This window comes from Astyanax mexicanus, chromosome 19, assembly GCF_023375975.1.
Source record: "Astyanax mexicanus isolate ESR-SI-001 chromosome 19, AstMex3_surface, whole genome shotgun sequence".
In the NCBI taxonomy this organism is placed as follows: domain Eukaryota; kingdom Metazoa; phylum Chordata; class Actinopteri; order Characiformes; family Acestrorhamphidae; genus Astyanax; species Astyanax mexicanus.
In genome coordinates, this window is record NC_064426.1 from 38,716,055 (window position 1) to 38,732,144 (window position 16,090).

At 36.7% G+C, this 16,090-nt stretch overlaps 1 protein-coding gene across 4 annotated transcripts in view; it reads right to left on the reverse strand.

Moving 5' to 3' along the window:
* Positions 1-15,612, reverse strand: part of LOC103026684 (paralemmin-2) — a 45,602-nt gene extending 29,990 nt beyond the window's left edge. For all 4 annotated transcript variants that reach the window (XM_049467634.1, XM_049467635.1, XM_049467633.1 and 1 more), the window contains exon 1: positions 15,537-15,612. The gene's annotated coding sequence lies outside the window, so the exon portion shown is untranslated. The remainder of the gene's footprint in view (positions 1-15,536) is intronic.
* Positions 15,613-16,090: the final 478 nt, after the last annotated feature.

The following is a 16,090-nucleotide window of genomic DNA, read 5'->3' on the forward strand; positions in this document are numbered from 1 at the left end:
CAGGGAGCGAATGTTATCACAGCTCATTTAACATTTCACTTTGGCACTGTTCCAACAGTCATCTGCTCATGCAGTCTCTTTCTCTCGCTTTCTCTCCTTTCATTCTCACTTTCTCTCTGCTATTCATTTTCACCTTTACTCTCTGTGTCTAAAGGATGACTGGATTTCCTGCAGTGAGAAAGAGAAAGAGAGCATCATGCATCTCTGATTTACTGCAGTGGAAGAGTGTAAGATAATAATACAGCAGCTCTCATCACCCACTGCTTCTTCTTCTTCACTTTACACCACTGCAGATGGCACACAATTTTCTATATAATACACAGAGGTGGAAAAAGTACTGAAAAATTGTAATTAAGTAAAAATACCTTTACTTTGCTAAAATTCTACTCAAGTAAAAGTAAAAGTACCCATCTAAAAATCTACTCGAGTAAAAGTAAAAAAAAGTACTCAATTTAAAATGTACTTTGAGTAAAAGTTACATAGTTACTTTTAATTATTTGATGTAAAAATGTTTTTTTTCCCCCAGTATTTTTTTTTACTCAGTAATTGGGAGTTTCCCAATGTAGCAAAGTACATTTTCTGTGTCAAAATGTACTTGAGTAAAAGTAAAATTATCTATTTTAAAAACTACTTAAAAAATGACAAATTACTCATAAAATCTACTGGACTCTATTGCACACTGTGTAATAGAGTAATTACTACCTCACCTGGTCCTTTTTGCACACTGCAAAATTTGCACACTGTCTTGTTATTTATTATTCTTTGTCTGTATGGTGTTGTATTGTCTGTCTGCACTTTTTGTACTGTTGCACTATTGTTCTGTCTACACTGTGTTTATGTGCACCATGGTCCTTGGAGAAACGTTGTTTCGTTTCACTGTGTACTCTGTATATAGCTGAAATGACAATAAAAACCACTTTGACTTTGACTTTGACTCAATAACAGTAACATGAGTAAATGTAATTCATTACTTTCCACCTCTGGGTTTGAGACACATTATAACAGGTTCTTCTTCTTCTATTTTAATTGCAGACTGTGGTTGTTGTTAATGTAAGATCTTGAAGGGAAGGGTAAAGTTCATCTGTGTTAAAATACAGTAGAAAGGGAACACGGTCTAACTTTGATGTACTGTTTAATCATTGACCATGTTTTCCACTGTCCTGCAGACACACACACACACACACACACACACACACACACATAAACACACAAACACACACACACATATATAAAAAGAAATGCAATCCACTACGAAGGGTAGACACACTGTCAGAAAGACTCTAGTTAATATAAGTTTTCAGAAAAAGACAAGCAGATCTTAGTCACCAGCTTCAGTTCAGCTAAAGTCAAGAAAAACTCACAAAAAATATATAAATATACTTAATTGTACTTAAAACATATTTAAAAAAATGTCTAAGTAAGCTGTAAATATACTAACATATTTATGTACTTACTTAAAATATATTGAAAGTACATTAATATTATCCTTTTAATCAAAACATTTGTTTTAAATAAAAACTATAATATAGTGCATTTAAAAAAAAATATATATATAAGGCTACTATGAAGTGCACTTTTAGTTTAATGTAATTCTGTCTACTTCTCATATACTAATATATTTTTATATATGCTATAAGTTTACTAGAAGTGTGCTACTTATAAAAGACAGGAACAAGAAGCATATTTATACTCTAATGTAAAGAGATCACATATATTTAACATCAATTCTTAGTACATTTATATTATGCTTTCATTCAAAAAAGTATTTTTAAAAAGTATAATATAGTGTATTTAAAAAAAATTAAGGCTACTATGAAGTACACTTTTAGTTTAATGTAATTCTGTCTACTTCTCTTGTACTAATTTCCAAATATATTTTTGTATATTTTTGCGTTAAAGTGTGTTAAAAACATCTGTTACAATGTATGGTGTAACTTTTTTAGAAAGTAAATTCAATTACTACAACTAATTAAAAATTATTTGAGGTAAATGTAAAGTAACACACTAAAAATTGTAGTACAGTATATTTAAATACATATTTTATACCCAACTAAGTATAGTACTAGAAGTGTGCTACTTACAAAGACAGGAACGAAAAGCATATTTGTACTGTAATGTAAATAGATCACATATATTTAACATCAATTCTTATATTACATTTGTAATATACCTGGTGTATAATACATAGTGATACAGTTGTAATAATAATTAAATGTATTATAATTTTACTGTAAGCATATTTAAAATATGGGGTTACATACATGAAGTAGTTTAAATGTTTAAATGTTATCTAAGTATATTTAAAATAGTTCCATTTTAGTACAGTTAAGAACATTTTTTGTACTATTTTTATACTGTAATTAAAGTATAATAAGTAAAAAAAAAATTGTAGTTCCATTTTATCACTCTTTAAATATACTGATTAATAATAAAGTGGCTACAAGAACACTTTAGTGCACTATAGCATAATAATGCTTAAAGGGGACATGAAACACTTCAAGTATTTAGTATAATTCACAAGATGTATTTTCACTCTAACAAATTTTATAAGTTTAACAGTTGTCAGTGAAGCGGAATTAAAATAATAAGCAATCTAAATGTCATTTTTTTAAGTAAGGGCAGCGCCATCTTGTCCCAGTGCTGAAAGTGACGTCACGAGGTTGGTTCTCGCACGCCTCACTACTATAATCTATGAGAATACCGTAATTTAGATCCTCAATAGATCATAAAATCCAAACCAAAACTCAATGCAGAGCGGGGGGCACTTTTGTATTGTCCCTGTGTGTAGTAATACTGGGAGTAGTGAATTTTAATAGGGTGAGGAATGAGAAATATTTACTTTCACTTTCATACCTTCAGCGGGGGCTCGCAGCGCTGAAGCGTGAGAATCCTCCGGTTAGCTGTAATGCTAGGGGTTAGTGGCGAGCACTTTCTAGACCAGGACTATGTGAAGGAGAGGGGTTTGAGTCAGGAGCATTAGAGCCGGATAAATAAGTTGAAGTCCGAGGCTTTTTTCCTCCGTTTTTTATTTTTCCTCTGATCAGCTGGAATGTACAGACCGTCCGACTGATGGTAACGTTACTATGAGAGCAGCAGCTGTGAGCCGCACGGAACAACCCAAACAACGCGCTCACCCAGCAGAGCAGCGAGAGGTACCGTTACCGAAAATCTAGATAAATTGACAATTTAAAGATAACATAGCTAGCGTTAGCTACTTAGCTAGCTATCTTATTCTAGCTAGCCAACGCTAGCTAACTAGCTAACACTAACTAGATGAAGCTAAGTACCCAGTAAGCATTCTAACTTCTAAACTGAACGGTTTATCAACCAAACAGCGCCTGGATGTTTCAATATCCACTTAAATCATGTTCGTTTCATTCAGTCTTAATGAACTCTGGACTTTGCATGTTAAATAGCTAAATGTATATAAAATAGCTGGTTAACTGGATGGCAGTAGGTTACCTGCTGTGGACGCGCTGCAGGTTTCTGCACGGCTCCACGTAGAGAGAGAATAAACACTCACAAAACGTCTCGCTCTCAGAAAAGCATCTGAAAAGTTCTGCTCAGGTTTATACAGGAAAGATCTCTGAGTGAATGCTCCATGTTAGCCTAGTTCAGCTTCGTCTTCATCCATAATCTCGACAAACAACAAGCTCTTTTCCTCTAGCTATATGCCTGGGATCTTAAACCAACCAACCTCGTGACGTCACCAGCGCTGCACGGGCAACATGGCGGCGCCCTAGCTCAAACATAACAAAAATAAATGTATTATAATTTAGTGTGTAAACATTTTATATAAAAAAATCCCCCCCAAATAAATTCCATTATATTTAATACCTTAGAAAACTTGTACAAACTGAAATGTTTCATGTCCCCTTTAATATACTTTAATATACTGCAGCATAGTAGCAATGCACTGTTAATAAACGCAATATTATATAATAAACATGGAGCTCACGCACAAAAAGATGCACAGAATGTTCCTCTTGTATGCTAATGCATATATTTTGCCATATGGAGAGTCTATGCATGATTAATGAGTGCACACACAGTACACATTTAGAGCAAACTGCAATAATGTCCCCTCATGAAGCTGGAGTTACAAGCATATCACGTTCAAGTGCTTTGTTGTCAGAGCAACATGAATATTAATGAATACAAGGTTAGCTTATATAATGTAATATAACTCATTCTTTGTGTGCTTTTGTGTTTCCACATATGTCTAGACTGCTTTTATAAACACTTCTGGTCTAAAGCACTATAATACACTTTGATTAAGATATTGTTGGCTCGACTCCAGGTCATGCAGCTTGCCATCAGCTACCAGAGCCCTGAGAGAGCACAATTGGTCTTGCTCTTTCTGGGTGGGTACAGTGTACAGTAGATGGCGCTCTTTCTCTCTCCTCATCACTCCTAGGGTGATGTGGATCAGCACAAGGCTGCGTCTGTGAGCTGATGTATCAGAACCTAGTTGCTGCGCTTTCCTCCAAGCGTTAGCGCTGTGATGCTACTCGGCAATGTTCAAAAAGAGGCGGAGTTTGACTTCATATGTATCGGAGGAGGCACACACAGCTTATTTGCATAGAGAAGAGAAACTGGTTTAGAGAATACAGCAGGTGAGATTTTTATCTTTATGTAAGAGTGCTTTTGTCTAAAGAAATTTATAGACATGTTTTGTACAGACTATATATTTATTCTAACTGTAAAAAATATATAATATGTCCATTATTTAAGATTAAATACTAAATCAAATGGATTAGACGCTATACTAAGAGCAGAGACTTTTCAAACTAATATTTAACTATATAAATATAACTTTAATTTCATTCGAATAACACATAAAAGTCCATAATGGCCATTTTATCTTGTATTGTCCTAAAACACTTTTCTCTTTATTTGTGTATATTCTCTGACTGTCAGGTTGCTACTACTCTCTCTACAGTGTATTACTGTGTATTTTAGATAATGTAATTTGACTATATCAGGAATTAATTTGCATTGTGCTGCTGCTTTACTTTTCCACTATCTGCTCACAGATCATCAACATATAACAGCCTGATAATGCTGCCTGCTGTGGGTTGCCAAGTGTAAGGAAAATACTCTCAGCACTCTAACACCAACAACCTCAGATCATCACACATCTTCACACAGTGACAATAAATAGACAAGGTGCATCTCAAAAAAATTGAACATCTTTTAAGAAAAATGCTTTATTTCAGTAATTCAGTTTAAAATGTTAAACTCATATTTTATGTTTTAAACACTGAATTATCTATTTTAGCCAGGTTTTTTTTCTTTTATTTTTTGCTGATGATTATGGCTTACAGTCAATTAAAACCCAAAAATCAGTGTCTCAGAAAATTAGAATATTATATAAGACCAATTGATACTTTTTGCAGTGTGGGCAGTGTGCCAAGTCCTGCTGGAAAATGAAAACCGCATCTCAAATTCAAAATTCGCATTTCAAATTCCTTAAAGCAAAACCTTTGAATTGGATCATAGCAGGACATTCAATAGAGAAGGAACATTAGCGAAGGTCCAGGAAGTTTCACAAGCGTCTGGGAATGAGTTAATGTGTTATTAGCCTAGCCGCTAACCTTCCTCTGTCCTTCTTATTCTTCTCCCCTTAATTCAGGCCTCCTAATCTTCTGTTTTCAGTAGAAACTCGCTGCTTTTATCACTCTGTGTTTCTGTTATAAAGAGGTTTAGTCAGTGTTGACAGTGAAAATGTGCACTCTCGCTGTTGTCAGTCTGCAGAGGGTCACTTTCTGCAGCACAGCTGAAGGCCATGTGAAGCTGGACTTTGTCCTTCAACAGCTTTGTGTTCTTGAATGTGGCACTAATTCAGTGTGAGCCTTGGGGAGCAGATTCTTGGTAAAGTTGGCACTATTTTAAGTCTGTTGTTTAAGGTCATTTTCACACCTATAGTTGCTTTGCTCTGGTCTGAATCAGTTAATGTTTGGTTTGGGTTTATTTAGGATTGCTTGGTTTCGATTGGTAAGATTGGATTTGACTGGATTGGTTTTGTATGGTTCGCTTTGGGTTGGTTTGTATTTGTATTTTGATTTTGGCATGGCATGGTTTGGATCAGTTTGGTCCGGTTTGTGTTGGTCTGATCTGGTCTGGTCTGTGTTGAGTTGGTTTGGAAGGGGTTTGTATGGGTTGGTTTGGTTTTAGTTTAGTTTGGTTTGAGTTTGGTTTGTATTGTGTTGGTTTTGTTTTGATTGGTTTCAGTTTGGTTTGGTTTGGTTTTGGTTGAAATTGGTTTGGATTGTGTTAGTTTAGTTTTCGATTTGGTTTGGTTTAGATTGGATTGTGTTGGTTTAGTTTCGATTGGGTTTGGTTTGGATTGGTTTGGTATAGTTGGATTGGTCTGGTCTGTTCTAGTTCAGTCTTGTTTAGTTTGGATTGGTTGGTTTAGGTCGGTTTGGATTGTATTGGTTCGGGTTTAGTTTGGTTTGGTTTTGATTGGTTTGATTTTGATTGGTTTGGGTTTTGTTCAATTTGGTTTAGGTTGGTTTGGTTTTGATAGGTTTAGTTTGGTATGAGTTTGGTTTGTTATTGGTTTGGTTTGGCTTGGATTGTGTTGGTTTGGTTTTGATTGTTATGGGTTTGGTTTGGTTGAATTGAATTGGTTTGGTTATAATTGGTTTGGGCTTGGTTTGAGTTTGTTTTGGATTGTGTTGGTTTGGTTTCAGTTGGTTTCAGTTTGGTTTGGTCTGTTTTGGTTTGGATTATGTTGGATTGGTTTGGTTTTGGTTGGGTTTAGTTTGGTTGGATTGAATTGATTGGATTGGCTTTGGGTTTGGTTTGGTGTGAATTGCATTTGTTTGGCTTGGTTTGAGTTTGGTTTGGTTTAGGTTTGCGTTCAGTTTGGTCTGTATTCACAGTGGACAAATTTCAAGTCCTTTAAAATGCGTCCCAACAAACCTTGCGAGAACGTTCTGATAAGGTTCTGATTTAACCTTATAGGGTCCTTTAGTTTTCATGAGATACTCAAATAGCTCAGTTACCTCAGTGTTTTTCTCCACAGAACAGTATTTAAAGATATTGAGGGCATCTTCTATCAGTCTGTGATCTGTTTTCGCAGCGACTCCCCTCATCTGAAAGTAATGGGTCTGTGCATTACAGCTGAGACCTATAAATAATCAAACAGCTGAAAGCACAGCTCAGACGTCGGCAGTGCCGGCCATTTCGTTTAGTTTATAATCACACTCGCGCTGACCCTTCACAGGAACATGACTGTGAGTCACGCTGTCAGATTGATGAATGACTCGACACATTATCAGCTCGCTACTTTCAGTGAGTCATTTACAGATTTTAGCCTTTTAAATCAGTCTTTTTATGTTGATGGCTTTGATATATTTTTTATGTATAATAGATACAGACACAGTGATGGAATTTTATAAATGTATATAAATAAATACAACACGTATCAAATCACATATCCTAAATCTACAGTAAGACATCTCTAAAATATTTATGATGAGGATTTGGAACCTTGGTGGTCCTATAAGTCAGACAGAAAGGGATCACAAAACATGATCACAAAACAGAGCAGACCAAACCAAACTAAACCATCCAAGTCATCCGATTTAACCAAACTATTAAAACCAAACCAAACCAAACCAAATCATCCAAACAATACCAAACCAATCCAACTGAACCAAACCAAACCAGACCAAACCAATCCATGCAAACCAAACCTGATTCAACCAAACCAAACTAAGTCATCCGATTTAACCAAACTATTAAAACCAAACCAAACCAAATCAAACCAAACCAAAATGATCCAACCAACCAACCAAACCAATACAATCCAAGCCAATACAATCTAACCAAACCAAATCAAACCAAACCAAACCAAACCAAATCATCCAAACCATACCAATCCAATCCAACTGAACCAAACCGATTCAACCAAACCAAACTAAACCAAAATCAAACCAAACCATTCAAACCTAACTAAACCATCCAAACCAAACCAACCAAACCAAACCAAACCAAACTAAACTATCCAAACCAAACTAAACAAAAGCAAACCATCCAAACCAGTCCAACCAAACCACTCCAATCCAAACCAAACCACTCCAACCCAAACCAAACCAAACGATCCAAGCCAAACCAACCCAATCCAATCCAACCAAACCAAACCAAACCAAAGCATTCAAACCAAGCCAGCTCAACGTTACACACAAAGGCTCTGCCTATACTCCTACATTAGTGATCCTTAGATGAGCGATCAACTCTGCAGCCTGAATTAGGGCATGTCAGTGAGTCTTTGCTTCTGTAACGACGGGAAAAGTATACAGTGTGTCGCTCAAAACACACAAAACGCATGTACTAATTATGTTAATTAATAATGGGTGTGTTTTGTGTGTAACATATTAATCAACATCTCTGTTACCATTCCCTTTAAGAGCCAGGTAAACATGGGTTTTTGCATAATGGGGGTTAAAAATGATTATTAATTTCTACTGTATGTCCAAGGATGTGCAGCAATTGGCCACAAATATAAGCAAAAACAGCTTAAGACCCCAATTTGAGCTTTAATTCATACTGTGACTGAACTTCAGGGCTGCTGTCATGTAATGTTTATCCAGCGAGGGCGTGATGACTCACGAGTGACTCCTGTGATTTCTATCATGCTGTATACATAACAGCCCTTACTGCCCCGGGGTCTCTACTGCACCGTCTCCTTCCACATAATCTCCTCAGATCTGCCCTCCCTGACAGCAGCAGCAGCAGAACACACAACCCAACACACACACTCATCACACACACTCATCACACAGGAGAATACGCTGGAGAATTAATCAGAACTAATTCTCCTCTCCTTTTATTTCACATGCTTTTAAACAGAAAGGTGGTGAAACGGTTTCTGAGCAGATGCTGGTCTTCTAAAGAAGCTTTTATGTGGCTTTTTATCTTTTTAAAAAAAGGATTTTTGCAGAAGAGCGCAGGTGTGCACCTTTAGAAAGCTTAACCTCTTGAACTCTGTGACTTCTCTTATGTTTAATAGAAAAAGAGTTCAGTAATTTCATGGAAATTGAGCCACCTGCAGCACTGTTTAAAACCATACAGAATATATATATACAGCTCTGGAAAAAAATACTAGGATCTCTCCAGTTTCTGAATCAGTTTCTCTGATTTTGTTATTTATAGGTTTATGTTTGAGTAAAATGAACATTGTTGTTTTATTTTTTAAACTACAGAAAACATTTCTCCCAAATTTTAAGTAGAAATATTGTCATTAAGAGCATTTATTTGCAGAAAATGAGAAATGGCTAATATGACAGAAAAGATGCAGAGCTTTCAGACCTCAAATAATGTAAAGAAAACAAGTTCATATTCATAAAGTTTTAAGAGTTCAGAAATCAATATTTGATGGAATAACCCTGTTTTTTAATCACAGTTTTCATGCATCTCGACATGTTCTCCTCCACCAGTCTTACACACTGCTTTTGGATAACTGTATGCCTTTACTCCTGGTGGAAAAATTTAAGCGGTTGGTTTGATAGCTTGTGTTTATCCATTTTTCTCTTGATTATATTCCAGAGGTTTTCAATTTGGTAAAATCAAAACTCATCATTTTTAAGTGCTCTCTTGTTCGATATCGGCCTGATATTTCTACTGACATCGGCCTGATATTTCTACTGATATCGGCCTGATATTTCTACTGATATCAGCCTGATATTTCTACTGACATCGGCCTGATATTTCTACTGATATCGGCCTGATATTTCTGCTGACATCGACCTAATATTAACACTTATTAATGCTGGCACCTCAGCATTACACATATTAAAACAAATGAATGCAGAAACTTTGGATCATCCTGAAGCACAGTAAATGGTTAGTGAAGTTATTCCAGGGTGTTTTGAGCTGCTGAACAGGGAAGCCTTGAGAAAAGTAGGGCAGTAGGGCTAAAACACATCTAACATTAGTGGAGCTCGCTATAGCCACTTTAGCCCTCTCTCTCTTAGCTGCACATTTTGTATTGTAGCTCTGGTATATATATATATATATATATATATATATATATATATATATATATATATATATATATATGGACAATGAAACTGAAACACCTGGTTTTAAACCACAATAATTTATTGTGGTGACGGACAGTTCTGGTGGAAACAGGAGAGTTGAGGTGCACATTGAATTCTGCCGTGATTTGATCAGCCGTGGTTTTATGTTTTTTTGGATACAATCCGGGTTAGCACCCGAACATCCCTTTCAGATAGCTTCCTCTTACAGCGTCCACAGTTAATCCTGTTGGATGTGGTTGGTCCTTCTTGGTGGTATGCTGACATTACCCTGGATACCGTGGCTCTTGATGCATCACAAAGACTTGCTGTCTTGGTCACAGATGCTCCAGAAAGACGTGCACCAACAATTTGTCCTCTTTTGAACTCTGGTATGTCTCCCATAATGTTGTGTGCATTGCAATATTTTTTTGAGCAAAACTGTGCTCTTACCCTGATAATTGAACCTTCACACTCTGCTCTTACTGGTGCAATAATGTGCAATTAATGAAGATTGGCCACCAGGCTGCTCCAATTTAGCCATGAAACCTCCCACACTAAAATGACAGGTGTTTCAGTTTCATTGTCCAACCCCTGTATATAAACATATATATATATATATATATATATATATATATATATATATATATATATATATATATATATATATATATATATATATATATATATATATATATATATATATTGCTAGCTTTAAAAATGGCACTCTGATGACTCAACTGAATCTGAGCAGATTCTGGTCCATATGGGCCACCCTCAGCGCCCGGGCCTTAATGTGCACTCGTCTTCCCTCACACTCCTCCGCTTACCTCAGACGAGGGGGTGTCTTTTAAGACTTTTAAGGGAATCTTCAGAGCCTCATGAGAGCAATCTAGCAGCTCTAAGCTGCCCTCGCTGCTGTGGGCACTGGAGTGTGATATGAAGACGGATAGAGAGTGTGGAGAACATCTGTCCCTGCGCCAGCACGACTCCTTACATTCACTGCATGCGTGGGTAGCGTGTGTGTGTGTGGGTAGTGTGTGTGTGTGTAGTGTGTGTGTGTGTGTGTGTGTTGAGCTCTGTATGCACTAATGGAACTGATGGGATTGCATGAAATGAGCACATTTAATCAGATTCAGCTTCAGATCCAGCTTTCATAATACTACTGGGACACCTACACATTACACACACACACACACACACACACATACATACACTGACATGCTAAAAGTATGCCAAAAGTTATGAGACAAGAACTAGTATGCTATGTCCCGTGTGTGGGATATGCATCTGAGGCGATTCTTCTGTGTGATTTTTGCAAGAATCGCTCGTCTAGATGCATGGACAATTTTAGCCAGACACCACCGGTCACAGTCACTACAATACATTACAATACTGCAATGTTTTCTGCTTTATGTGGTAATATGAACCTTCTATATTGTATTCCTGGTACACATATGACACTCTGGATTGAGGAATGTTATTTTTTCTGTTAATTTGTTAAAAGTGTCAGTCCGTATTATTCAGTTTCTAAACTGAAAGCACAAACATTTCTGAGTGGAGAAGAATATGGATAAAATATAAGCCTAAAATTAATACATTCTAAAAACTGGGGTGTCGGGTCTCTTTACGCAGGAGTTCTTCTTCTGGTCACGTCACACGTCTTTACGTACTTACGTCACACGTACAGCCTCTAAAAGAGGATCCAGCTCCGTTTTACTGAACGCGAGCGGCTGGTGGAGCAATGGGGACTTCAGAAGAGAAAACTCAGAGCTCAGTAGCTCCTCCATTCACTCATAGTAAAACCAAAGAAACGAAGGAGTAACGTTTCTGACTGAGCGCTCTCTCTCTCTCTTTCTCTCTCTCTGACTGAACATAAACTGGAATCGGATTCATCGCTCTGTAAGGAGACAGCATCACACCCTCCCAGTTTAAAATGATTCTTCCTCATGCTCGGTGTAATTACCCATTTTCACCAGAGAGGGCCCCAAATCCCCCAAATCTCAAAACTTACAGACATTAGCTTTAATAGATTTTTTTAAACCATACGAAAAACATTGTCTATATTGATAATAGTATGTCATACAGTAGCTGTGTCACAAAGCCAAAGTGTGCACCCCTGCAGATTTCATTTTCCAGCAGGACTTGGCACACTTCCCACACTACATTTTTACAGTACTACATTTTGAGTTGATTTAATGAAATAAAGTAACTTTTCAATGATATTCTAATTTTTGGAGATGCACCTGTATATCCCACAGCTCAATGCAACATGCTTTAGCTTTTATGGAACGTGGCAAAAGTCATGGGACATGATGCTACTAATTCTAATAACAATATTCTACAATATTCTACACTTCTATACAGAAAAGGACTCGATTTAAGGAGCCACTTGGTTTGGATGGCGACACTCTTGCAACCAGCGGAGATACCACAGGACAGGTACCACCAAACAAAAAATAACTTACTTAAAGCTCCACTAGGCAGGATTGAGATTTTGTGCTTGTGGGCTCCCCCTACAAGCGGATTAGTTTCTCTTTCTTGTTTTCTGGCTTTCACAGACATATTCGATCTCTTTCCAGCTTCTGCCAGAGTGTCTGTATGTTAGTTTGTAAAGAATGAACCAGTTGTCCTTGTAGAACTGTTAGAACTAAAGGTTGGAAAGCAGGTCGCAGTTCTCGCGAGCGTTGGTCGCGGCCGCCTCGGAAAACTTACAGAGTCTGGTTTGAGCTCAGAGGAGCTCCGGCACAGACACGAGAGCACCGCTATTCCTCCTATTACACCTCAATGCAGCGCTGCAGTGAGTTTCAAGCTGTAATTTTACTTCTCTAAAAAGATCAAAAATCAAGGAAATCCTACCTAGTGCTGCTTTAACTGCAACCAGTTATTAAATTATGACCCCAATATCTATAAACATTTTGATTATTTCAGGCATTGTTTAAGCATTAATTAGCTGGTTGGCTGGTTGGTTCGCAAATGTCCTTCTTTAATCTACTAGTTAACATACCCTATGAACCACCCAGAAATTCCCTAGCAGCATCATAATAACCCCATTTCACCTGCCTGGCAGCCCTGTATGGAGAGCACAGTCCTCAGGCTCTGTTTGGCCACAGCTCAGTTTAATATTATGACAGTTTTGATGAACTCAGCTGTGCCCTCTCTGCACAGAGTCAGGGTGGGGATGGGTTTTAGTGCGGGTGCTGGAATGAAGCAGTAAACCCAACGCCAAGAGAGCAAATAAAATTCTTGTGGCCTGGCACTGAATCTGATGCTAAATTGTCCAATTAGGCAATTTGGTCTAGACCTGCGCATTAAAGAGGGATCTAATAATGATCCTTGTGTTCTTCAGATGCTGGGCTTTGGCCTTCAGTAGCAGGTTGTTTGTTTGGAGGGTTCGTTCCGGCCGAAACCAGCGCTGTTATTCATTATCACTGAGGCTGGATATATTTAACCAAGCCAAACAGGAGCTGTGCAGAGCACTACAAGCGTCAGCAGAACTCTCTGCTTTCTTTATGCAATTGAATTCTCTTGAATAATTCTTAATGTTGGTGTAATGCAGTTTTTAATAGACAATAATTGCGCGATAATGCAGAAAATAAATTGTCATTGTGAGCCCGAGCTCAATTTAAACCCCACATTATTTTGGCAAGTAGAGCGTTAAAACGGAGCTAAAAACATTTTCGGGCTGTTTGAATGAGCGAAATCTGAATAATCTTAATTACCATTGCAACACTGAAGAAGTATAGACCTCACAGGCTTAAACATCGGTAAATTAGGCTACAAGAATGATGTCTGAATGATTTTCCTCTAATCTAATATAATTTAATATGGTTGAAGAATACAAAATAAATTCTCAACAAACAAACTTTTTTATATTGAGCTTATAGTTTAAGTGCAAAAACACAAAAAAAACCAGAAATGTGACTATGCACTGCACAGTCATTAAACCCAACTAGACCAATAAAAAAACATAATTTATAATGACTTTCTTCTACTCTAATATAAATGAACTATGTTTAGGAATGTAAAACACTTTATTTGTTACTTTAGTATACTGTGATTATCACGCCATAGCTTTAAATAAAATAAAAAATAGCATTCAAAAATAGACGCCTACCTCACAGAACATTTTCTTGACCCTGAAATAACAGAACGGCAGTAGAAGTCACACGGTTATGGCATGGACGACAATGCACTTAATATCGTCTGTAGATAAAATTATCGTAATCGTATTGCGATGATATCGTTTATCAGCCCATGGCTGGTTGTTAATATTTGGGCTGCCAAGTTTGACCCCAGCTTTTGTCTTATTTTTTTGGAGTGGTTCGCTTGTGGTGTGAGTATTATTGTGATTAATCTGATTACTTTTTAATATGATCTAGAAGTCCAGCAAGACCAAACTCAAATGCAATACACATGATATATATATATATATATATATATATATATATATATATATATATATATATATATATATATATATATATATATATATATTTTTTTTTTTTTTTTTATAAAATATATAAAGAATATATTTTAGCCTGGATAAACAGCTTTTTACACACATTTACCATCAAAGACCTGCTTAGACCATTTGAAACCATGCAGCTGTATTTAACACCAAAGGTAACATGAGCTCATTCAATGCAACCAACTGAAAAAAGCTTAAATACAGTACAAATTAATAAGCTCCACAGCCAAAACTAAAGGGTTAAACAGAGTTAAAAGTGTATTTTTAACTCTTTCAGATTTAAATGGTGTTCAGTGTTGGAGTTATTTAACTAGTTAGTTGACTATTTCAGTGTTAACCCATACTAAAATAAACCCAATAAATACTTCCCAACTCCACAAAGACATTTAATTAAACTCCGCCCAGTTAAACTCATTATTTGCATAATGGGCGTGCTCCCCCCCTAAATCCTAACTAACCATCAGTGTGTAGTCTTGCACACCAGGGCTACCTTCTATTGGGTATTCCATTACATTTTACTCAATGGTTGTTTGCCTAGGCAACGTGTTGTAAAAAATACACTGGCCGAGTGTAAGCAAGGATTTTTTATCTTGTATTGGGAGCTAAAAACACACAAAGCTAACCCGAATAACCCCTGATTTACGAAGTTAAACAAATGCTATAAGTTATAAAGGAACTTTGGCTCTAAGGTGTTAAATGTTTAACTATTTTAAAAGTATTGATTTAACTCCAAAGAGTTTGGAGCTATTTAAACCCTGGGAAAGAGCTGAAATCAAATCTGTGGGAGTTAATTCAACTTTTTGCTGTATAGGAGGGTACAAATTAGGTAAACTTTCAAGTAAACTAAAAGTCTTACATATAAAAGGACAATAACAGCATTTAGCAACAGGCAACAAGCTTCTCTCACACCAGTAAAACTAGTCTATTCTAACTACTGTACTAACCCACAGTTTATTTATAATGTTTAAATCAGATAAGCTACTGGAATAAACTACTGTATAAAGCACAGACTTCAGTTCAGACCTCGCTCTTACCTGCAGTTCCAGTTCAACTCTCCGCTCAGGTGACCAGTCAGAGTAAGTTCCTCTTTCCTCACAGTCCAGAACTGAAACTAGGTAAAACACACACACACAGGAGCAGAGGGAGGGATGGACGATTAGGGAGGAGTGGATCATTTAGGGGAGTGTCCAGAGTTGAAAGCCCCGGTCACTCTACTCCTGAGCAGTCACACATGGGACATTCCAGGATTTTGGTACATTTCCTGTCCCACCACTTAAATTTCAAATGTACATATCCAAAAAATGACTATTTTTAGAGAAAAATGTACTTGTTATAAGACAAACTGTAAAATACGGTGGAAAAATAAGCTCCTTAGATATTATTCAAAAGACTGAATACCTTTGAACCACCTCAAAAAATGGCTGTTTTCTCTTGTCCCACACATTGGGTGAACAACTCCTTTGGCAAATTTAACAATTAAAATAAGCTCTAAATAAATGACTTCCTCTTGTATATTGTTGATCTGCATCTCCTTTACTTATGAAAACAACTTCTTTGGTCTACATTGTTTTGCATGTTACAGTTTTTA